Below are 24,451 nucleotides of genomic sequence, written 5' to 3'. Positions count from 1 at the left end.
TAAAAATGGTTACAAATATAGACGATCCTGACAGTAAAGAAATGCAGGATTTATTGCATGCAGTTGAACAAGTGGGAAAGCATGCTCTGCAATGTGGTTTTGATTCATTAGAGGCTTCTTGTAGAGCCGCAGGTACAGGCTCAGTTATTCGTAGACATGCTTGGTTGAAAGATCAAAGTTTACCTGACCATGTTAAAATGAAATTATTGCATGCTCCACTACAGCATGATATTTTGTTTGGTGTTAAGGCAGAAGAGGTGTTAAAGAAAATGGAGGATAAAGCAAAGTCAATGCAAACTGTGAAAGATTTCTTACAGGTTCAGCCACCTAGGTTTAGCAGAAACTGGCCTTCAAAAAATTGGTCCTTTCCAGTGTCAGACAGTCCACAAAGAGGCAGATACAGATGCCCAAGAGGCAGATCTCAGCCCCAAGGCTCCTATAGACCTAAACAATGGGGTGCTTCAGCCCCCAAATGAGGAGAAGACAAATCACAACCTTATAGGAAATGGTCACAATGACTTCCCTCTCCAAATGCCAAGCTGTTACCAGTTGACAGCACCCCTAGGGGGAAAGCTAGCACTTTTCTCAAAAAATTGGCACATGATCACCCAAGACCAATGGGTGTTGAATATAGTTTCTCAAGGGTACAGGTTCCACTTCCACACGCTTCCAAAACCAAAAGGTATGCCAAACCTGCCACAAAACCAATGGGCAGAGGCACAAAAACAGATTGCAGCTCTTATGGACATGGGAGCTATTCAAAATGTTCCACAAGAAGAACAGGGCCAAGGATTTTACTCACAACGTTTCCTAGTACCCAGAAAGGACAAAGCATGGAGACCAATACTGGACCTGTCAATCCTAAATACTTTCCCAGATGTTCCAAAATTCAAAATGTTAACACTACAACAACTCTTGCCCATGCTGGGCAAAGAGGCTTGGCTAGTTACTTTGGATCTCAAGGAGGCATACCTGCACGTCCCAATCAGACAATCATGCAGAAGATACCTCAGATTTTTATAGCAGGCTCAATGCATTACCAATTCTCTGCACTGCCCTTTGGCTTATCTACTGCGCCCAGGGTATTCACAAAATGCCTGGCACCAGTAATTGAATTTTGCAGACAAAAAGAAATTCAAATATAACCCTACTTGGATGACTGCCTTATTCAAGCAGAGAGCAAGGACATTCTTCTAAAGCACCTGGCATTTGTAAAAAGATTACTAATTTACCTAGGGTACACAGTAAACAAAAAGAAATCAAAACTAGTGCCCTTGCAAGAAATAATATTCCTGGGTGCAAGCTTAAATACAACTACCCAGATGGCTTATCTCACGCCAGACAAACAAATGCAACTGACTCATTACTTTCAAATGATGGCAACAAAGACCCAGCTCCCTGCAAGAAAAATTCTGCAGGCCCTGCGTTTCATGGAATCTTGCATTCTACTAATTCCATATGCCAAACTGCATATGAGGAAACTACAATGGTATCTAAAAAGTGTTTGGACTCAGCATTGTCACAGCCTAGAGACAATCATAACCTTGATTCCCTGCCTACAACAGGAGATTCGATGGTGGTCCCAGGCCTGTCACCACAACAAGGGACAGCCTTTCACCTTACCTACAGCCAGGCAGACAATAACAACGGATGCATCGGATTACACCTGGGGAGCACACATGGCAGGAAAATGTATTCAGGTCACGTGGCCCAAGGAACAAATGCATCTTCACATCAATCAAAAAGAGATGCTAGCTGTACAGAATGCCCTGACAGCCTTCAAGGACCTAATACATCCAGGACAATTATTAATAAAGACAGACAATACCACAGTTATGTGGTACATAAGCAAGGGGGCACACACTCCTACCCCCTATGCAGACATGCCATGACTTTATGGAACACAGCACTGACTTACCAGGTACATCTGCAAGCACAATTCCTGCCAGGAACAAAAAATACACTGGCAGACGAACTATGCAGAAATCTCATGGATCCTCACGAATGAATGGTAAATCCACAAGTGTTCAGCATGATAACAAAGGAATGGGGACACCCAGACATAGATCTTTTTGCATCCCCTCACAATTGCCAATTACAGAAATTTTGCGCAAGGACTTATCACTCTCAAGCATGAAAAGTTGATGCTCTATCTTTCAACTGGAAACGCCTGTCAGTCTATGCCTTCCCTCCGATGCCTCTTCTCACCAAGGTGCTTCTAAAAGTCAGACAAGAGAGGCCAAAAATTATCCTGATTGCACCAGACTGGCCACGCCAGCACTGATACCCAATCCTAAAGATTTTGTCCCAAGGACCGCCTTGGCCTCAATCTCAAATCCCTCATCTTCTGACACAGCAAAACAATCAGATTCTGCACAGTCAACTCAGAACCTTAAACCTGGCAACATGGCAGATAATGTAGCCTCTCAGACTGCACCTCTCTCTAAAGTGGTTATGGATGTAATTTTGAAAGCCAGGAGACCCAGCACTAGGAAATCTTATGCGGCAAAATGGAAGAGATTGTGTGCTTGGAACCAAGCACAAGGGCTCGACCCACTGGTACCTAAACTGCCTCAGATTTTACAATACCTGACTGAGATGTTGGACAAAGGCCTATCTTTTTCTTCTATTAAGATCCATGCCTCTGCCATTTCAGCTCATTACAATACGGATCCTCCTATTTTTTTCACATCCTCTGACAGTACCTCAGAGGGGCGAAGAATATAAGACCCCCTAGGAGAGCACCAGTACCTACTTGGGACCTCAATTTTGCTTTAGAAACGCTAACACTGCCTCCTTTTGAACCAGCCAGCATAGCTGATCTAAAATTCTTGTCATGGAAAACTGCTCTGCTTCTAGCAATAACTTCAGCAAGAAGAGTTTCAGAGTTACAGGCACTGATGGCTGTGGAACCTTACCTCATTTTTCACCAGGACAGGGTTTTTCTAAGGACGAACCCAACATTCATGCCAAAAGTGGTCTCCAATGTGGCCTTAAACCAAACTATTCATTTGCCTACTTTCTACCCAAATCCCCAGAATAAAGGGGAAAGACTTCTGCACTCTTTGGATATACACAGGCAGCTATGATTCTACTTGGACAAAACAAAAGCCTTCAGAAAATCTGAGCAACTGTTTGTAGCATGTGCTGCAGGATCACAAGGAAAACCTATTACAAAGCAGACATTCTCCAAATGGATAGGACACTGCATCCGCTTCTGTTATGCACAACATGGCAAATCTGTGCCTAAGGGCATTAGGCCTCATTCTACTAGAGCAGCAGCCACTTCAGCAGCTTTTTTCAGAGGGGTACCAACCAAAGACATATTAGAAGCTGCAACCTGGAGCTCAGTGCACACTTTTACCAACTACTACCACCTCCCTCTCTATTCCAAATCCAGAGCAGGCTTTGCCACTGCAGTTCTGCAGGGCTTGTTAGCTTCGCCAAATCCAATCTAGACCCAGCCACCCTGCCTCAGCTTTGGGATTCTACCCAAGTGTAATGACTGCAACAGTGAAACACGATGAACATAGTACCGTTGTGTACCTACCATAAATGTAGATGTTCGAGTGTATTCACTGTTGCAGTCCAGGTTACCCACCCACCATCCCCCTTTTTATTGCTGGGACTTTTTCGGTACTTCTCAACTCTATACAACCTATGTTGTGTATTTGCTTGTAGATGAAGGAAATGTTTATTGTAATATATCCATGTTTTTTGGCATATTTTTGTCTTTCCAGCCTTCCTATCTGGGGGGCACCTGACATCTGGGGTAAGAAAAAATGAAGAAAATGGCGTCAGTTGCAACTTTTATACCCCCGGCGCATTGACGTTAGGGAAGAGATGATGGCAACAGACGCCGGACCAAGACTTTGGGACTCTGGCCGACTGCAGGACTGCCTGACGGCAGGATAACCCAAGTGTAATGACTGCAACAGTGAATACACTCGAACATCTACATTTATGGTAGGTACACAACTGTACTTTTCTAGCTTGACTCTTAACCAGTCCATTCACCTTCCTACCTTCTTTCCTAATCCACAAAATAGAGGGGAAAAGATCCTGCATTCTCTTGATGTACACAGACAGCTCAGTTTTTACCTGGATAAGACTAAGGACCTTCGAAAATGTTTTTGTCAGTTTTGCTCCTGGAGCTCAGGGCAAAGCTATTTCTAAGCAAACCATTTCTAAATGGAATGCACATTGTATTTCTTTCTTTCTGTTATTCCTTTCATGGTAAGGTTCCTCCTCAGAGTATGAGGACCCACTCCACAAGAGCAGCCTCTACTTCTGCAGCCTTTTTAAGGGGTGTCGCTACTAAAGATATTTTAGAGGCCGCCACATGGTCTTCTGTACATACTTTAACAAAGCACTATAATTTGCCTTTGTTTTCTAGAGCTAGGGCAGGGTTTGCCACTGCTGTTCTGCAGGGAATCCTCTCCAATCCATGATTGCTTTGTTGCCTCCTCCCTCTTCCCTGGGCTTTGGTAATCAATCTATAAGTAATGACTGCAACAGTGAAACACAAATATAGTACAGTTGTGTACACTTACCATAAATGTAGATGTTCGAGTGTACTCACTGTTGCAGTCCTGGTTTCCCTCCCTCCTTCCTTTTGTTTTGGTTTTCCTCTGCTCTCCCTTGCTAAGGTGCAGATTTTATTTGGTTTGCTTTACCAAGGATTATTTATATTTCTCTAACGCCTTGCGTTTTTTGGGGGCTTCTGACATTTGTGACAAGAAAGACTGAGGAAGTGACGTCGGCTGCCTCCTTTTGTATTAGGGACACTGACGTCCAATGCAACCGATGGCAGCCGACGTCATATCCCTTTACCTTTGGTACTCGGGCCGATAGAGGGCCGGATAACCCATAAGTAAGGACTGCAACAGTGAATACAGTCAAACATCTACATTTATGGTAAGTGTACACAACTGTACTTTACGCTGCACTCTGCTTTCATCAGACCCATCATTAAGTATGACATCTCCATCGCCATGTTACAGACAAGGCGTCTGCAAAAACTGGAGTGGTAACATAGGTTCCACACAGAATATAGAACATAAACAACATCTGCAGTGCATACCACCTGAAAGCCTTATCTCCATCTCCTACAGACTGCTGAGTGTTAATCTATGTCTGGCCTATGAAGCATCCCCTGAATGTCCTTCAAGGATGCATCTGCAGTCCTAACATATGGGTTGTCCTGCCTCAGGCAGCCCCTCGGTCGGCCGGATTCCAAAGTCTGGGTCTGGCCTCGGCTGATGTCGCACTTCACCCGACGTCATAGCTGCTGTTAATTGGGTATAAAGGCATCAGCCGACGCCATTTTCCTCAGTCTTTCTTGCCGCGAAGCAGAAGTGGTTCGCAAGTGCCGGTCGGTCAGATCCAGAGATTTCTACTACCGAAGACTTCTAAAAAGCTAAGTACCCCGTTGGGGACTCTTTCTTGCCTCAGCCGATGTCGGAAAAAGTAAATAACTGTTTAACTTGTGGGAAACAAATACCTCATAAGGATTTCCACTCTTACTGCCTTCCTTGTTTAGGCCCAGACCACGACGTAGCAGCTTGTCTAGCCTGTGCTTCCTTCAACCGAAGGACACTTAGACGTCGGTCGGAGTTTGCAGAGGAGTTTTTCGGCTCCGCTTTTGCTTACAAAATGCCGTCGGAGACTCCGACTTCACAATTAGCTAAAAGCGTAAGGAAAAGGACCGACACTCGCGGTCCGCGGTTTCGGCGAAACTACGGTTAAGCCAACATGAGTGTCTCGGTTTCGGCTGAAACCGAGTCCACGGTTCTTCCTTCGGCCGAAAGCATACCTCCTATAGCCGAGGCCTCACACAGCATGGCTGAATCTGCTACTGAAATTTCCCCTGCTGTAGCAGGTTCCCAGGATTTATCTGATACTATTCCTTTAGACATATCTACTCCTGCACGTGGAGCTGCTAGGCCCCCTGCATCTATGTCTATCAAGGCTTTTTCCAGGGCTAAAGCAGCTAAAACTTCTAAGGCCTTGCCTGCTAAAATCCCCTCACACAGGCCTACCTCTAGTTCCCAAATGCTCAGCCTGGCTGAGGATCTCATTTCCTTGATCAGGGGATCCCAACCTCACCCTGACAGGGCCTCTCAACCCCCTCCAGAGAAGAGGCCTAGAGCAGAGCCCCCTGAGCCAGTTTCAACTGATTATTCCTCGGATGATTCAGAAAACTCAAATCCTCCAGAAGGCCCTTATTCTCCATATGAGAGGACTCTGATGCAGAAGACTCCATCCCTTCTGCCTCTCCTACTGAGGAATTTTCTTTTGGGGAAACCCTGCATGCTATGAGAGAGCAATTTCAATGGCAGGACCAGGACTTTTCAGATTCAAGGAAAAGGCTAAGGACCTTTTTACATTTACCACAGCACAGGCCTTTAGCCATTCCTCCAGTACTAACAGTTGTGGATGATGCATTTAATGATGCATGACTCTCTACCCCCGGCCCCTGCTAAGCCCGACAGATATTACAGGGTCCCGGACACACACTTTCACTTGTATAAGGCTCCTATAGCAGATCCTGAAACTATTTCACAGGGCCCCAAAGCTGTAGCAGCTGCCTCTGCCAAAAACCCCCTCCCATCTGAAAGAGAATCTAGGGCATTAGAGAGATGGGGTAAAAAAGTTTATACTTCTGCTACTCTTTCGGCTAGGGCCTTAAACTGTCAATTCCACATGATTCAGTATCAGGAATTTTTGTTAGACCAGCTAAATAAAAAACTGTCCTCTCCTGAACCTATAGACCGTAAGACCCTTCAGGATTTGGTACATAACACTCAGCAGGTCAGTAATCATTCCTTAAAATGTGGCTATGATGCACTGGAGGCTTCCTTTAGATCAGCTATGACTGGTACAGTGATCAGAAGGCATGCATGGTTAAAAGAGCAATCCTTACCAGACCATGTAAAGTCAAAGCTCTTAGATGCTCCCATGGAGAAACAAAGTTTGTTTGGCTCCCCTGCACAGCAAGTGCTAAAGAAGGTGGAAGAAAAAGCAAAATCTGTCCAAACAGTCAAGGATTTCTTACAGGTCCAGCCTCCGAGGTTTAGTAGAAATTGGCCTTCGAAGAATTGGTCCTTTCCAGACACCTCCAGAGCACAGAGGGGCAGAAATAGGCACCCAAGAGGCAGAGGCCAATCCAGAGGTGCCTACAGGGGACGTCAGTGGCAGCCTAACAACCAGAGAAGTACTGCCACAGATCCAGCTACTACCACTTCCACAGGACAGACACAATGACTTGACTCTGATACCGCCTACCAGGGAACAACTGGAAGCACCCTTAGGCGGAAAGCTAGCCTTATTTTCCGTAAACTGGCATTACATTATAGGAGACAAATGGATTTTACAGACAATAGACAAAGGCTACAGGTTTCACTTTCACACTCTACCAAAAAAGAGAGGAATGCCAAACCTACCACCAAACCAAAAAACAAACGCTCTAGGACAAATCAACCACTTACTAAGGATGAGAGCTATAGAAAAGGTACTGTCTATGGAACAAGGACAAGGATTTTACTCCAGACTTTTCCTGGTACCAAGGAAAGAAAACCAATGGAGACCTATTCTCGACCTGTCCGCTCTGAACACATATCTCATTGTTCCAAAATTCAAAATGCTGACCCTACAGCAACTTCTTCCCATGCTGGGCAAGGAGTCTTGGCTGGTGACTCTAGATCTCAAGGTGGCATACCTGCACGTCCCTATACGACCAGATTGCAGAAGATACCTCAGATTTCTTGCAGGATCAGAGCATTATCAATTCTCAGCATTGCCCTTTGGCTTATCTACTGCGCCCAGAGTATTCACGAAATGCCTGGCATCAGTAATTGCTCATTGCAGGCTTCAGGGAATTCAGATTTATCCATACCTGGACGACTGCCTAATACAAGCGGACAACAAGACCAAATTAACAAAAGATTTGGAAAAGGTTATACAACTACTGCAAGCCCTGGGATACACAGTCAACATGAAAAGGTCAAGGCTGGTACCATCCCAAAGGATAACATTCTTGGGTGCAGAACTGGACACTTCAAATCAGATGGCATTTCTCACAGCAGAAAAGCAAAAGCAACTACCACTCTATTTCATGGCATTAACAACACAGAACCAGCTTACAGCAAGGAAAGTCCTGCAAGCCCTGGGTTACATGGCATCCTGTATAATATTGATTCCACATGCCAGACTGCATATGAGGAAGTTGCAATGGTACCTAAGGAATTTATGGTCTCAACACAAGCACAGTCTAGAAGCCCAGATTCCAATAATTCCATGCCTGAAGCAAGAATTCCTGTGGTGGGCTCAGGCCTGTCTGTTGAACAGAGGACTGCCTTTCCACAAGCCTCACCCAAGCCAGACTATCACCACGGATGCCTCAGACCTCGGTTGGGGGGCACACATGGTGGACAAGTGTATACAAGGCCTATGGACACAAGACCAGCTGAACCTACACATAAATCAAAAAGAGATGCTGGCAGTGAAACAGGCACTTCAGACATTCAGACCTTTTCTTCAACAGGGTCATTTGCTGATAAGGACGGACAACACCACAGTCATGTGGTATATCAACAAACAGGGAGGCACGCACTCATACCCTCTATGCCGGATGGCAATGGACCTGTGGAATGTGGCCCTGAACCTCAACATTCAACTCCAGGCCAAATTTGTGCCAGGAAAAGAAAATATACTAGCAGACACCTTAAGCAGAACTACCATGGATGCCCACGAATGGATGCTGCATCCGGACATCTTCAAAACCATTACAAAGAAATGGGGACTACCAGAAATAGACCTGTTCGCATCCCCATACAACCACCAATTGAGGAAATTCTGCACAAGGACATACCACCCACTTGCTTGGAAGGTGGACTCCCTATCCTTCAGTTGGGAAAACCTGACAGCATATGCATTCCCACCTCTTCCTTTGATGCACAAAGTGCTACTGAAGATCAAAGAAGATCAACAAAGGATCATCCTGATAGCTCCAGACTGGCCGAGGCAGCATTGGTTTCCGCTACTGAGGAGCATGTCTCGGACACACGCATGGCCTCTACCTCTAGTTCCTTTACTGCTAACACAGAACAACTACAAGATCCTACATCCAAACTTGAAAACACTACAGCTAGCTGCTTGGAATATTACATAAAGCAAAATAACCCAGATTTATCTCAGAGGGTTAAAGACATTATCCTGGAGGCTCGCAGACCCTCCACAAGGAAGACTTATTCAGCCAAATGGAAAAGATACCTCATTTGGAGTGCAGCAAAAGGAGAAAATGTATCATTAGCAAACATAGCTAACATCCTGGAATACCTAGCAGAACTTTTCCACAATGGCCTGTCTTACTCCTCCATTAAGATTCATGCATCAGCAATTTCAGCAGAATACAACATGGATCCTCCAGTCTTCTCTCATCCTCTACTCAGGCAGTTTCTGAGAGGAATTAAAAATGTAAAGCCTCCAAGGAAGCCACCTTTGCCTACATGGGACCTTAACTTTGTGCTGGAAAAGTTAACACTTCCCCTTTCAACCAGCAGCATCAGCAGAATTACAGTTCTTATCTTGGAAAACTGCTTTCCTGCTTGCAATCACTTCAGCAAGAAGGGTTTCTGAATTACAGGCATTAATGGCATTACAGCCCTTCCTTATCTTCCATCAGGATAGAGTGTCCTTGAGAACTAACCCTACTTTTATGCCAAAAGTGGTCTCCGGGGTATCATTGAACCAAGCAATCCACCTACCAACATTCTTCCCCAACCCACAGAACAGGGGGGAAAGATTACTACATACCTTGGATGTGCACAGGCAATTGCGCTACTATCTGGACAGAACCAAGACCAACAGAAAAACTGACCAGCTTCTGGTAGCATATGCAACAGGAATGGAAGGAAGAGCAATTTCAAAACAGACAATCTCAAAATGGATAGGAAATTGCATTAGATTTTGTTACTCTTTTCATGGAAAGACATCTCCAGAAAACATCAGACCTCACTCCACAAGGGCTACAGCCACTACTACAGCTTTCCTACGAGGAGTGGCTACCAAAGACATTTTAGAAGCTGCTACTTGGAGCTCCGTGCATACATTTGCCAAGCATTATAATCTACCTTTATACTCCAGATCCCTAGCAGGTTTTGCAACTGCTGTTTTGCAAGGGATCTTAGCTACACCATAATCATCTTAGTGCCTCCTCCCCCAGTTTGGCTATGGTATTCCATCCATATGTTAGGACTGCAGATGCATCCTTGAAGGACATAGTACAGTTTTGTACCTACCATAAATGTAGATGTCCGAGAGGTATGCATCTGCAGTCAGGATTACCCACCCTCCTTCCCCTCTGTGGTACTCCTAGGGTATTTGCCCATCTTGTAGCTAGCTGGGGGAATCTATTATGGTGTATTTGTTTGTATATACATGTTTATATTGTTTGCTCTCTACTGTTTGGAATCATTTGCATTTATCCAAATTTAGCCTTCCTAGAGGGCACCTGGCATCTGGGGCAAGAAACACTGAGGAAAATGGCGTCGGCTGATGCCTTTATACCCAATTAACAGCAGCTATGACGTCGGGTGAAGTGCGACATCAGCCGAGGCCAGACCCAGACTTTGGAATCCGGCCGACCGAGGGGCTGCCTGAGGCAGGACAACCCATATGTTAGGACTGCAGATGCATACCTCTCGGACATCTACATTTATGGTAGGTACAAAACTGTACTTTCTGCTCTGACAGACCTGTTGCACATCCACAAAATAAATGGCATCAGAATTATCTGATCCAGGGACTTGAACCTCGTCTGCAGCATAAATGAGACGTTTGAGAGGCAGTTGTATCTTAGGGTTTAAACCTTCTTTGGAATAGGCTTCCTATGCATATGAAACAGAGTTCTTCCTAAGTACAATTCATACATGACATAGATCAGTGTATGGGGATTACCCCTGGTCTGGCACTTGTGTCTCTAGTGTACAGAAATAGCCTGTAAATGCTTGACCACCCATGACCAAGCCTATATATATATATATATATATATATATATATATATATATGTATACACACACACACACACACAACACCACCCACCGTTGTTTTGATACCCTAGGGTTATTTTGCCAGATTCATTCGAGAAGCATGGCTTGGCTCAGAAAGTTCCCTTGGAGTCATTAGCCTAGTGATCACCTATGAACCTGTACAATGTCTTATCAGCTTTAATATCAGTTAGACAGTTATATCCAAATATTCCTGATGCCGCCCATAATTTAATTCCCTGCATTTGTACATGCATGAATAAATAAATCCATGACTATGCAGCCAAACTTTGCACATAACCTTTCCTCTTTCTGCTTTTTTGGCATTTATGCTGTGTTTGGCAGTTTATTGATGATCTCCCTAAGAAATCTTGACCACTTATGCATGCTTCTGTACCTTTATTGTCTTTTCTGCATTCCTTTTCTTTATGCAAGACTTGCAGCCTCCCCAACACTCATATAGAAGAATGTTCCTTTTCTTGTCTTGCCATTCCTTCATTTTATTTTAAAAAGTATTTTTATTAAGGAAAACCAGCCAATGTTTCGAAATGGTAATCTGTAGAAAGAATCCCAAAAAGTGTAAGTAAATACACATGTATTTTTTTATTGTCATGTTAAAAGCTGAACATTTTTGTCTAATACACAAACTTTATCAGAACTAATTAACTTGTGCTCAGTACCATGTTTAAATATCAGAACCACTGTAGTACTAGTGATGTCAAAAATATATCGACACTGTCCATGTGTGTCGCATTTTGCCTTTCTACCTGATCTGTACCTCTGCTGTAATTTAGAACTCTCAAAATATTCTTTTAAAAACGTACCTCTTCTAAATGTATAGTTGGGTATATGACCTGGTTTCTTATTAAACCATTCCATTGCTAATTTACTCCAGTTATTTTTTACAGTCTTACACAATTTGTATGCATCATTATTAAATGCGTTATGAAAGAAAAATTTCAGTCTTCATTTTTGCTGTTACACAACATTATGAGTTTGCTGCTTCTAAAATTAGGCTGGTAGGTAGTATTCTTACCTTCACATACTTCAAAGGTAATTTTGTCCACTAAAAATGCAGGATAACCTCAATTACAAAACACGTTTTTTAAAACATTTAATTTCTCAATGAACAGTTGATCCACAGAAATAATATGAGATAACCTGATCATTTGCCCTTTAATTAACCCCAGTTTTTGGTGTTGCAGATTACAACTACCCCAATGCAAGTATGCATTTGAAAAGGTGGGTTTGCTAGATATAGTAGATTGATAACTGCAAGTGCCCAGATCTTTCCATAACTTGACATTTAAGTAGTGAATTTCTTTTCAAGACATTACACAGGTGAGATTAAAAAAGTGGAACATATACCCGTCTAACACACAGGCAGAATATTATAAATTAGATTCAATAAGGAGACACAGTAAACAGCCTAGCCCCCAGCTACAAGGTGCATATTGACAGGAATAGAAAGTAAATGGAGTGCAGCACCTAGACTCTATCAGGCAGGGATCTGAAGATAAGTAAAACGCAGCCTATCTGCCGCCGAGGCTGTGTATGAAAACGGATCTAAAGACAAACAAAGCACAACCTATCTGCCACCTAAACTGTATATGGAAAGTGATCTAAAGGTGAGTGAAGCACAGCCTGTCAGATAGGTTGTTTATGGAAAAGGATCTAAAATAAATGTAATGCATCCTATTTTCCACATTGGTTGTGTATGTAGAGGGATATATGGAAGTAAAGTGATCTGCCTATCTCCTAGACCATTAAATTTTCTGTCATGCAGGTTGTAGTAAGAAGAGAATGAGTATTCTTAAAGTTAGTAATGAGTCAGTTAAAAAAGGTAGATTAGAGAGTTAGTGGGAAAGTAGTAAGAAAATGGTAATACTTTACTGCCAGCATGATTATAGATGGGTGGGAGGATGACATAATGGTTAAGGTGTTTACCTTAAAGACACAAGGTGCAGGGTTTGATTCTCACATGGGGTAACTGGCTAAGCTTCATATAGCCCAAATGGGCAGTTGCAGTTGGAAGTATGACTTAAAAGGCAAAGTGATTAGTAAAGTAGTTGGATATAGTAGTTGTGCCAGTTAAAGGTGGAGGTTGTAGGTATGTGTAGGCAAGTAATATTTAAATGATGCCAGCTTGTGTGGGAAGTTGGGGTGGGGGTTGAAGCGAAGCAGTGTGCATCAGAGAGGGGCTTTCCCTCTATGTGCACAAAAACAAAAATGTGAAGTGTTTTTGATATCTCTTGTGCAAGTACAGTGTAACAGAGAGAAACCAAGATTCTGCATCCAAATAGACTGAGTCTGTCCAAAGATACAAAGAGAAAAGGCTGTGTATCAGAGATTTAAAGCAGGAAAAACTTACAGGTAGAGGACAAATGTGAACATATAGTAGTATTCTTCTGCAGTACAGTGGTGTGTTAAGAAACAGAGATAGAGAAGGGAATGTATAAGAATGGGAGTGTATACACAGAAAGAAGGAATGGGGATGTAGCCAAGAGTGAAAACCTCTGCTTAGAGCAATTGCACGGGCATGCAGGGAGAAAGAGAGTAAGTGAGATGATCAAAATAGGAGTGAAAAAAACTAGGGCACAATGATAGCAAAAGGGACCAGTAAAGCAAATTAATTTGGGATGAGAAGTGCAATTAGAGAAGAGCCTTTCAGTGAGATGCTTAAAGAGCTTAAGTAAGGTAAGAATTTGATGTAAGGCAACAGGCTGCATTACTGTTGTAAAATGAGTGCTTGACTGCCCATCACAACCCAAGAATCACTTTTTATAAATGGTAGAGAGCAACTATAAGTAAAACACTAACTTTGTTAAAACTTCAATAGGGATACTAGTAACTGCTTATTTAAAACATATGAGATTGAAATATAGATGCAGTCCAATGACTTTTCTAGGCACCACAACAGCCCAAAATATTGGAAAAACGTCCTTACTGTTAAAATAAAATGTAAATGACCAAATTCAGAATAATTTAAAAGTAACTGAGAGCTTGACTTGGCTTTTACAAAATAAACAGGCATACATGCAGATTGCTAGCACATAAATTGGTATGTCTGAGAGTAATGCTGACAAAATATTAACAAGAGAAATGCATGGTGAGAAGAGTGCCAAGAACTTTAGGAGCCCAACATCATCATCATCTTCTTTCAGCTGTTAGCAAAAAACAACTGCTGTCCCAAGTACAAATAAATCCTGGTCCCGGAAAGTAAAAGATACTTTATTGATCCAACCACCTCAATAGGAACATCACCAAACAAACTGAAAGGCTGTTAAAGAAACAAGGAAAACACTCCAAAATAACGTATTCAACACAACGTTTTCGTCACCAACTTCTTCAGTAGTATGAACCATATTGCAGGGTGGGTGTATTTATATAACATTTAAAATAAAGTAGTACTCAGTTAACCAATCATTTTACATCACAGTTCAAGATGAATTGAAATTAATTTAAAAAAGTACATAAATTTCCTTAAAAATGCTAAAATCCCAAGTTAAATAATACTAATAATTCAAATCTCATACATTTCCCTAATCATTAACTTGTTTTAATTGTAGGTATATTAAAAATATGTTAAAAAACACTTTAATAAAACACTTTAAAATCTAATTACTGTTCTTCCCTTAGGGATAAAAATAAAGAAAGAGCATAGCACCATCTTTCAGCTGTTCCCGTTAGGGGTCGCCACAGCAGATCATCTGTTTCCATTTCTTCCTGTTCTCTGCATCATGCTCTTTCACACCAATCGCCTGCATGTCCTCTCTCACCACATCCATAAACCTTATCTTAGGCCTTCCTCTTTTCTTCTTACCTGGCAGCTCCATCCTTAGCATCCTTTTCCCAATATACCCAGCATCCCTCCTCAGCACGTCCAAATCAACGCAATCTCACTTCTCTTGCTTTGTCTCTAAACTGTCCAACCTGAGCTGACCCTCTAATATACTGATTCGTAATCCTGTCCATCCTAGTCACACCCAGTACAGATCTTAACATCTTTAACTCTGCCACATCCAGCTCTGACTCCTGCCTTTTTCTCAATGCTACCATCTCCAACCCATATAATATAGCTGGTCTCACTACCCTCTTGTAGACCTTCCCTTTCACTCCTATTGGTACCCGTCTGTCACAAATCACTCCTGACACTCTTCTCCACCCATTCCACCCTGCCTGTACTCTCTTCTTCACCTCTCTTCCACACTCACCATTACTCTGAACTGTTGAGCCCAAGTACTTAAACTCATCCACCTTTATCAACTCTACTCCCTGAATCCTCACCATTCCTCTACCCTCCCTCTCATTTACACACATATATTCTGTTTTAGCCCTGCTGACCTTCATTCCTCTCCTCTCTAAAGGATATCTCCACCTCTCCAGGGTCTCCTCAACCTGGTCCCTACTCTCACTGCATATCACAATGTCATCTGCAAACATCATAGTCCACGGGGCCTCCTATCTAATCTTATCTGTCAACCTGTCCATCACCACTGCAAATAAGAAAGGGCTCAGAGCTGATCCTTGATGTAATCCCACCTCCACCTTAAATGTATCTGTCGCTCCCAGCGCAGTCCTCACCAATGTCACACTACCCTTGTACATATCATGTACCACTCTTACATACTTCTCTGCCACTCCCGACTTCCTCATACAGTGCCACAACTCCTCTCTAGGCACCCTGCCATATGCTTTCTCTAAGTCCACAAAGACACAATGCAACTCCTTCTGACCTTCTCCGTATTTCTCCAACAACACTCTCAGAGCAAATATTGCATCTGTAGTGCTCTTTCCTGGCATGAAACCATACTGCTGATCACTAATCATCACCTCCCTTCTTAACCTTGTTTCCACTACTCTTTCCCATAACTTCAAGCTGTGACTGATCAGTTTTATCCCTCTGTAGTTACTGCAGCTCTGCACATTACCCTTATTCTTAAAGATAGGTACCAAAACACTTTTTCTCCACTCCTCAGGCATCCTCTGATTTTCCAAAATTTCATTAAACAATCTGGTTAAAAATTCCACTGCCATTTCTCCTAAGCACCTCCATGCTTCCACTGATGTCCTTCAAGAATGCAACTGCAGTCATAACATGTGGGTTGTCCTGCCTCAGGCAGCCCTCGGTCGGCCGGATTCCAAAGTCTGGGTCCGACGTCGGCTGATGTCGCATTTCTCTCCGACGTCGGAGCGGCTGGAGTATATAAGCATCAGCCGACGCCATTTTCTTCAGTCTTTCTTGCCACGCGGTGCCCGAAGCAGAAGCAGTTTGCAAGTGCCGGTCGGTCAGCTCCTGTATTCATCGATACCGAAGTCATCAAAAAAGCTAAGTACCCCGTTGGGGACCTTTTCTTGCCTCAGCCGATGTCAGAAATTACTGAAAAAGTTAACAATTGTCTTTCTTGTGGTAAACAAATACCTCATAAGGATTTCCACTCTTACTGTCTTCCTTGCCTGGGCCCAGACCACGACGTCTCGGCCTGTGTAGCCTGTGCTTGCTTCAACAAGCGCACTCTCAGGCGCCGGGCAGAGTTCGCTGAAGATTTTTTCGCCGATAAATTTGCTTACACCATGCCGTCGGATCTTCCGACATCGCAAACTCCCAAAAAGCGAAAAGACCGGGACCGACATCCTCGGCCTGCGTCTACCACCGACTCCACGCCAAAACCTAGCGCGAATGCTCCGGTTCCCTCTGAGACGGTCTCTCCACCGCTCCGAACCGAAGACACCGCATTACCGACGACTCCGATTCCGGACATCACTCCGCCAGTTATTGATTTTCCTCCGGATACCGAAACCGAGGAAATGCCTGAGACCATTGCTGTAGACAAGGTCACTCCTGCACGTGGAGCTGCCAGGCCTCCTATGGCCATGTCTATTAAGGCCTACACTAGGGCTAAGGCAGCCAGCAAAACAAAGCATATTTCTTCTAAATCCTTACCTCAGCCTACTCCAGAGACACAAATTATGTCCATGGCTGCTGATTTAATTTTCATGATTAGAGGTTCACAGGCCCATCCTGAGAGAGGATCCCAGCCTCCTTCTGATAAAAGGCCCCGGGTTGAACCCTCTGACCCTATTCCTTCAGAGGAAGATTATGAGGGCTCTGTCCACTCTGATAGCCAGGAAGAGCTCTTCCAGACCTATGAGGACTCGGATGCAGAAGATTCCATCCCCTCGGCCTCCCCTCCTGAGGATATTTCTTTTGGGGAAGTTCTGCACACCATGAGGGAACATTTCAAGTGGCAGGGTCAGAAATATTCTGATTCTAGGAAACACCTTCGGACTTTCCTTAAGAAGCCCCAGCACAGGCCCTTAGCTATTCCTCCTGTGCTTGATGTTCTGGATGATTTATATTCTGACTCTAGTGCTACCCCTGATTCTCTTCCTCCTGCTCCAGCCAAGCCAGACAGGTATTACAGGGTCCCAGAAACTCATTCCCATTTATTCAGGGCCCATACTGCTGATTTGGAAACTATTTCACAGGGGCCTAAAGGAGTTTCAGCCTCCACCTCTAAAAATCCATTGCCCTCCAACAGGGAAGCTAGGTCATTAGAGAGATGGGGCAAAAAGGTTTACACATCCACTACCTTATCTATGAGAGCTTTAAATTGCCTTTTTCATATGTTACAATATCAGGATTACCTGTTAGAAGATTTACAAAAAACATTAGCCACTCCTGATCCTTTAGACAAGAAGACTTTGCAGGAAGCTGTACATAACACTCAGCAAGTAAGCAATCACTTCCTGCAGTGTGGATATGATGCACTGGAAGCTTCATGTAGGGCAGCTATGACAGGGGCAGTCATTTGTAGACATGCTTGGTTAAAAGATCAACCTCTACCAGATCATGTAAAAGCAAAACTTCTGGATGCACCTTTGGAAAAGAACAAGCTCTTTGGTGCGAATGCTAAGGATGTGTTACAGACCATTGAAGAAAAAGCAAAATCAGTTCAGACGGTGAAGGATTTCCTCCTCCTCCAGGAATTGGCCTTCAAAAAACTGGTCCTTTCCTAATCCAGAAAAGTTTCAAAGGGGTAAGAACAGACGTGGCCGAGGAAGAGGCCAATACAGAGGCCCTTACAGGGGACGACAATGGCAGCCAGGAAACCAAAGAAGTGACGCAGGGGTTTCACCTGCCCCACAACCACAATCTCAATGACTTTCCTCTACTACCGCCTATCAGGGAACAAATAGAAGCTCCCTTGGGCGGGAAATTATCTCTGTTTGCAGAAAATTGGCACAGACTGACAAAGGACAAATGGATTTTGAACATTATAGACCGAGGGTACAGGTTTCATTTTCATACCTTACCAAGAAAACAAGGCATGCCAAACCTACCACAAAACCAGAGGGCAGAGGCTATCAAGCAAATTACTCTGCTGACTCGGATGAAAGCAATAGAAAGAGTTCCACAACAAGAACAAGACCAGGGGTTTTACTCAAGACTGTTCCTTGTTCCAAGAAAAGAATCTCAATGGAGACCAATACTGGACTTGTCCGCATTAAACACCTTTCGCATAGTACCAAAGTTCAAAATGCTGACTCTACAGCAACTCCTTCCCATGCTGGGCAAGGGGTCTTGGCTGATTACTCTGGACCTCAAGGAGGCATACCTGCATGTCCCTATCAGACACAGCTGCAGAAGATACCTCAGATTTCTTGCAGGGCCAGAGCATTATCAATTCTCAGCATTGCCATTTGGCTTATCTACTGCACCCAGAGTATTCACAAAATGCCAGGCTTCAGTAATTGCTCATTGCAGGCTCCAGGGGATACAAATTTACCCGTACCTGGACGACTGCCTCATACAAGCGGACGAAAAATTGATGTTGACAAAAAACCTGGATTATGTCATACGATTACTTCAAGCTCTGGGATACACAGTCAACTTCCAAAAGTCAAGACTGCAGCCATCCCAGCAAATAATCTTCTTAGGAGCCAAACTAGACACAGCCTCTCAGATGGCTTACCTGACAGAAGACAAGCAAGAGAAGTTAACTCATTACTTCAAAGGTTTAGCAAAACTCACCCAGATGACTGCAAGGAGATTCCTACAGGCCCTGGATTACATGGCATCCTGCATTCTCCTGGTTCCATTAGCAAGACTACACATGAGAAAGCTTCAATGGTACCTAAAAAGCATTTGGTCTCAACGCAGCAACAACTTGGAGACAATCATACCGCTCATTCCATGCCTACAAAAGGAATTCCTATGGTGGGCCTCGGTGAGCCAGGCAAACACAGGTATATCATTCAAAAAACCACAGATAACACAGACCATGATCACAGACGCCTCAGACCTTGGATGGGGGGCGCACGTAAAGACCTTGGATGGGGGGCGCACATGGAAGGCAGGTGTATACAAGGACAATGGTCTCCAAAGGAAACACATCTGCATATAAACCAAAAGGAAATGCTGGCAGTAATGCATGCCATCGAGGCCTTTCAACACCAACTCCAGCAAGGTCATTTACTGATACGGACAGACAACACCACTGTGATGTGGTACATAAACAAGCAAGGGGGCACCCACTCTTACCCCATTTGCAGACTGACAATGCATCTTTGGGAGAAATCACTAAGCCTGAACATCCAGTTACAATCCCAGTTTGTTCCAGGAAAAGACAATGTGTTGGCGGACAGCCTAAGCAGGAATTTCACAGATCCACACGAGTGGAGGTTACATCCGAAGGCCTTCGGACAACTCACTTCGACATGGGGCAAGCCAGAAGTGGACCTATTTGCCTCTCACCTCAACCATCTTCTACCAAAATTCTGCACAAGGACATACCATCCAAAAGCTTGGAAAATAGATGCCCTCTCATTCAACTGGAACTCCCTAGCAATCTATGCATTCCCACCTCTGCCACTGATGACCTCAGTATTACTAAAGATCAAAGCAGAGAGACCCAAGGGAATCATAATAGCTCCGGACTGGCCAAGACAATACTGGTACCCACTACTACGGAGCATATGTCACACCAGGAGGTGGGCCCTTCCCCAATGGCCTCAACTTTTGACTCAACACAATTTCGAAATAGTGCATCCAAATCTTCAGACACTGCAGCTAACAGCCTGGGAGATCCCATAAATAACTTCAGCATATCTCTCTCCAAGGAAGTTCAGCGGATACTAACAGAGGCTCGAAGACCATCCACCAGAAAGGTTTACTTAGCAAAGTGGAAAAGATTCATCAATTGGAATGCCAGCAAGGGGCATGATGCATCATTGTTGAACATCCCACTCATCTTGGAATATTTGGCAGATATGTTAAAGAACGGCCTCTCATATTCTTCCATAAAGATACATGCATCTGCTATTTCAGCTAGATACAACACTGATCCTCCTGTTTTTTCACACCCTTTACTAAGGCAATTCCTCAGGGGAATCAAGAACATTAAGCCTCCAAGAAAGGCCCCAGTGCCAGCCTGGGACCTCAATTTTGTCCTAGAAAAACTGACTCTACCTCCATTTGAACCAGCAGCTTCAGTTGACTTGAAATTTCTCTCATGGAAGACAGCTTTCCTGTTGGCAATTACCTCAGCAAGAAGGGTTTCGGAGCTACATGCCCTAATGGCAATACCACCCTTTATTATTTTTCACAGAGACAGGGTTTCATTAAGGACCAACCCTACTTTTATGCCAAAGGTGGTATCTAGGGTTTCTTTAAATCAAGCCATTCATCTGCCTGCTTTCTTCCCCAATCCTGAGAATAAGGGGGAAAGGCTGTTGCATACCTTGGACATTCACAGACAACTTCGATACTACCTGGACAGAACCAAGGCCAGTAGGAAGTCTGAAAAACTTTTTGTAGCTTACGCCCCTGCAGTTCAAGGAAAAGCAATTTCAAAGCAGACTATTTCAAAATGGATTGGACATTGCATCAGATTCTGTTATTCCTTTCATGGAAAGACTGTTCCAGCCAATGTCAGACCACATTCCACCAGAGCTACAGCCACCTCTACAGCATTCTTAAGAGGGGTGCCTACTAAGGACATTCTAGAAGCTGCTACATGGAGCTCCGTGCATACATTCTCCAAACACTACAATCTCCCTCTATACTCCAGATCCAGAGCAGGCTTTGCTTCGGCAGTCCTGCAGGGTTTGATTGCCACACCATCTTTTCCCTAGAGCATTCCTCCTCCCCCAGCTAAGCTATGGTATTCTACCCACATGTTATGACTGCAGTTGCATTCTTGAAGGACATAGTACAGTTTTGTACCTACCATAAATGTAGATGTCCGATAGACATGCAACTGCAGTCGGATTTTCCCTCCCTCCATACCCCTCTATGCCGAAGGTCCACTCCTATCCCTGTTACTCTTAGCTGGGGATATCTGTTATGGTGTATTTGTTTTATTGCTCAATTATTTGTTTGGAATCCTGTTTTTGTCTTCCAATTTGATTACAGCCTTCCTTGGAGGGCACCTGGCATCTGGGGCAAGAAACACTGAAGAAAATGGCGTCGGCTGATGCTTATATACTCCAGCCGCTCTGACGTCGGAGAGAAATGCGACATCAGCCGACGTCGGACCCAGACTTTGGAATCCGGCCGACCGAGGGCTGCCTGAGGCAGGACAACCCACATGTTATGACTGCAGTTGCATGTCTATCGGACATCTACATTTATGGTAGGTACAAAACTGTACTGTATGTCATCTGGGCCAACAGCCTTTCCATTCTTCATCCTCTTCATAGCTGTCCTTACTTCCTCCTTGCTAATCTGCTTCACTATCCCCACATCATCCAACCTTTTCTCTCTCTCTCTCTCTCTCATTCTGTTCATTCATCACCCCTTCAAAGTACTCTTTCAATCTACTCAACACACTCTCCTCACTTGTGAGTATGTTTCCCTCACTGTCCTTTATCACCCTTACCTGCTGCACATCTTTCTCAGCTCTGTCCCTCTGTCTAGCCAATCGGTACAGGTCCTTTTCTCCCTCTTTAGTGTCCAATCTCTCATACAGCTCTCTATATGCCTTATCCTTAGCCTTCGCCACCTCTCTCTTTGCCATGCGCCTCATCTCCTTATACTCATGTCTACTTTCTTCATCTCTTTGACAATCCCACTTCTTCTTCTCCAGCCTCTTCCTCTGTATACGCTCCTGTACTTCCTCATTCCACCACCATGTCTCATTGTCCTCCTTCCTCTGTCCAGATGTCACACCAAACACCTTCCTAGCAGTCTCCCTTACTAGCTCTGCTGTAGTTACCCAGCTATTCAGTAACTCTTCATTGCCTCCCAGTGCCTGTCTTAACTCTTCCCTGAACTCCACCTCACAATCACCCTTTTTTAACTTCCACCATTTAATCCTTGGCACTGCTTTCACACTCCTCCTCCACTTCTTGATCACCAACATCATCCTGCAGACCACCATTCTATGCTGCTTAACTACACTTTCCCCAGTCACCACTTTACAGTCTCCAATCTCCTTCAGACTGGCCCTCCTCCTACATAGGATATAATCCACTTGTGTGCATCTTCCTCCACTCTTGTATGTCACCCTATGCTCCTCCCTCTTCTTAAAATACGTATTCACCACAGCCATGTCCATCCTTTTCGCAAAATCCACAATCATCTGACCTTCTGCATTCCTCTCCTTAACCCCATACCTACCCATCACTTCCTCATCCTGTCTGTTCACTTCACCAACATGCCCATTGAAGTCCACTCCAATCACTAGTCCATCACCCTTGGGTACACTCACCACCACTTCATCCAACTCACTCCAAAATTTTTCTTTCTCATCCATCGCACACCCAAATTGTGGAGCATATGCACTAACAACATTCATCATTACACCATCAATTTCAAGCTTCATAAACATCACTCTATCAGACACTCTCTTCACCTCCAAAACACTCGGCATACTGTTGCATTAAGATAACCCCTACCCCATTTCTTCTGCCATCCACACCATGATAGAACAATTTGAACCCGTCTCCTATACACTTGGCCTTACTTCCCTTCCATCTGGTCTCTTGCACGCAGAATATATCAACCTTCCTTCTCTCCATCATATCAGCTAGCTCTCTCCCTATACCAGTCATACTGCCAACATTCAAAGTTCCTACCCTCAGTACCACACTCCGAACCTTCCTCCTCTTTTCCTGCCTTTGGGCATGCCTTCCCCCTCCTCTTCAGCCAACAGTAGCCCAATTTCCGCCAGCACCCTGTTGGCTAACAGTACTGGTGGTGGTCATTGTTAACCCTGGCCTTGACCGATCCGGTATGTAGTTATGAAATGTTCTCCACATCAGTAATTTGGCAGAGGTTTTACGCCGGATGCCCTTCCTGACACAACCCTCCCCATTTATCCGGGCTTGGGACTGGCACAAAGAAATGCACTGGCTTGTGCATCCCCAGTGGCTGGGTTTTAGGAGCCCAGCATTCTTAAAATATAATGATATCACAGAAATTCTCCATGTGTTCAAAACATACAAGCCACGTGTTTCACAAAGCATAAATGCTAATTCACATTAGTGTATGAGGAGAACTGTGGTTGATGCAAAAGTCTGCTGTTTGTTAATGGCATTCTGCTGAACAACTAGTGTTATCATAGGAATGCAAACAAGACCTGAGGATGAATATGCCTGGTGCCCAACCTCCTGCACTAATAACTAAAAAAAAACACTGCTGTACTAATAAAACACCAAGCTAATAAAGTCCCTTCTAATAGTTCAGAAGATAAGTTTGGCCCCTTTCCTGAATTGCTCATGTTATTAATTAGTGTTGTGTTGAAGGTTTAAACATATTTCCTCTGTCTTAAACATCTCAGCAACTTGCAGTACCTATACTCTAGATTACATTAAAGCACATTAAACTACAATCCAAAGTCAAGCAGAGGCCAGTCCAATTTTGGCACCACCTACATCTAATTTTACTGCTTTGTTCATTAACTATCTACATAAGAAATCTTTTATTTGCAAAGTACTTCCAAATTTTGTTTGTTTTGTTGTCCTTTTATAGCTTTTTACATTTTTTATCTCTATCTGCATGTCTTCATTGGTTCAACATGATAAAATTTCAGCCAAAATTCTTCATTCCAGTTTCTTTTGTACTATATTTGTGATGTTTTTTTTCTATTTTCCATTTTCTCTTCTCCTTGTTATTCCATGACACAATGCTTGGAAACTTTTTTGATGGGCTTAAACGCACACAATTTTTGCCAAAATTCTTTGTACTTGATCCATGTCAGCAGTACCATTCATTAACATTTCTCTTGCTTCGACTTTCAGAATAAATGTACTTGAAACCAGCTAGAGAGCTGTCTTGATCAAGCAGACCTCCTTTATCCACCTTGTCTTATTATATATAACACACCTCTTTTTACTGGGTTTAACTTTGAACCCCATGCAATAAAAATACTAACTGTGGTAATGCCTCCTCCTCCTCT

At 43.7% G+C, this 24,451-nt stretch overlaps 1 protein-coding gene across 1 annotated transcript in view; it reads left to right on the top strand.

Moving 5' to 3' along the window:
- The window catches only part of UBXN7 (UBX domain protein 7), a 1,098,848-nt gene that overhangs the window by 545,394 nt on the left and 529,003 nt on the right, over positions 1-24,451 (top strand). The window lies entirely within an intron of this gene.

This window comes from Protopterus annectens, chromosome 4.part1 (assembly GCF_019279795.1).
Source record: "Protopterus annectens isolate FY-2018-M chromosome 4.part1, PAN1.0, whole genome shotgun sequence".
Classification (NCBI taxonomy): Eukaryota; Metazoa; Chordata; order Ceratodontiformes; family Protopteridae; genus Protopterus; species Protopterus annectens.
Note: the sequence above shows the minus strand (reverse complement) of the source record. Positions and strands in the feature narration are given on the sequence as shown.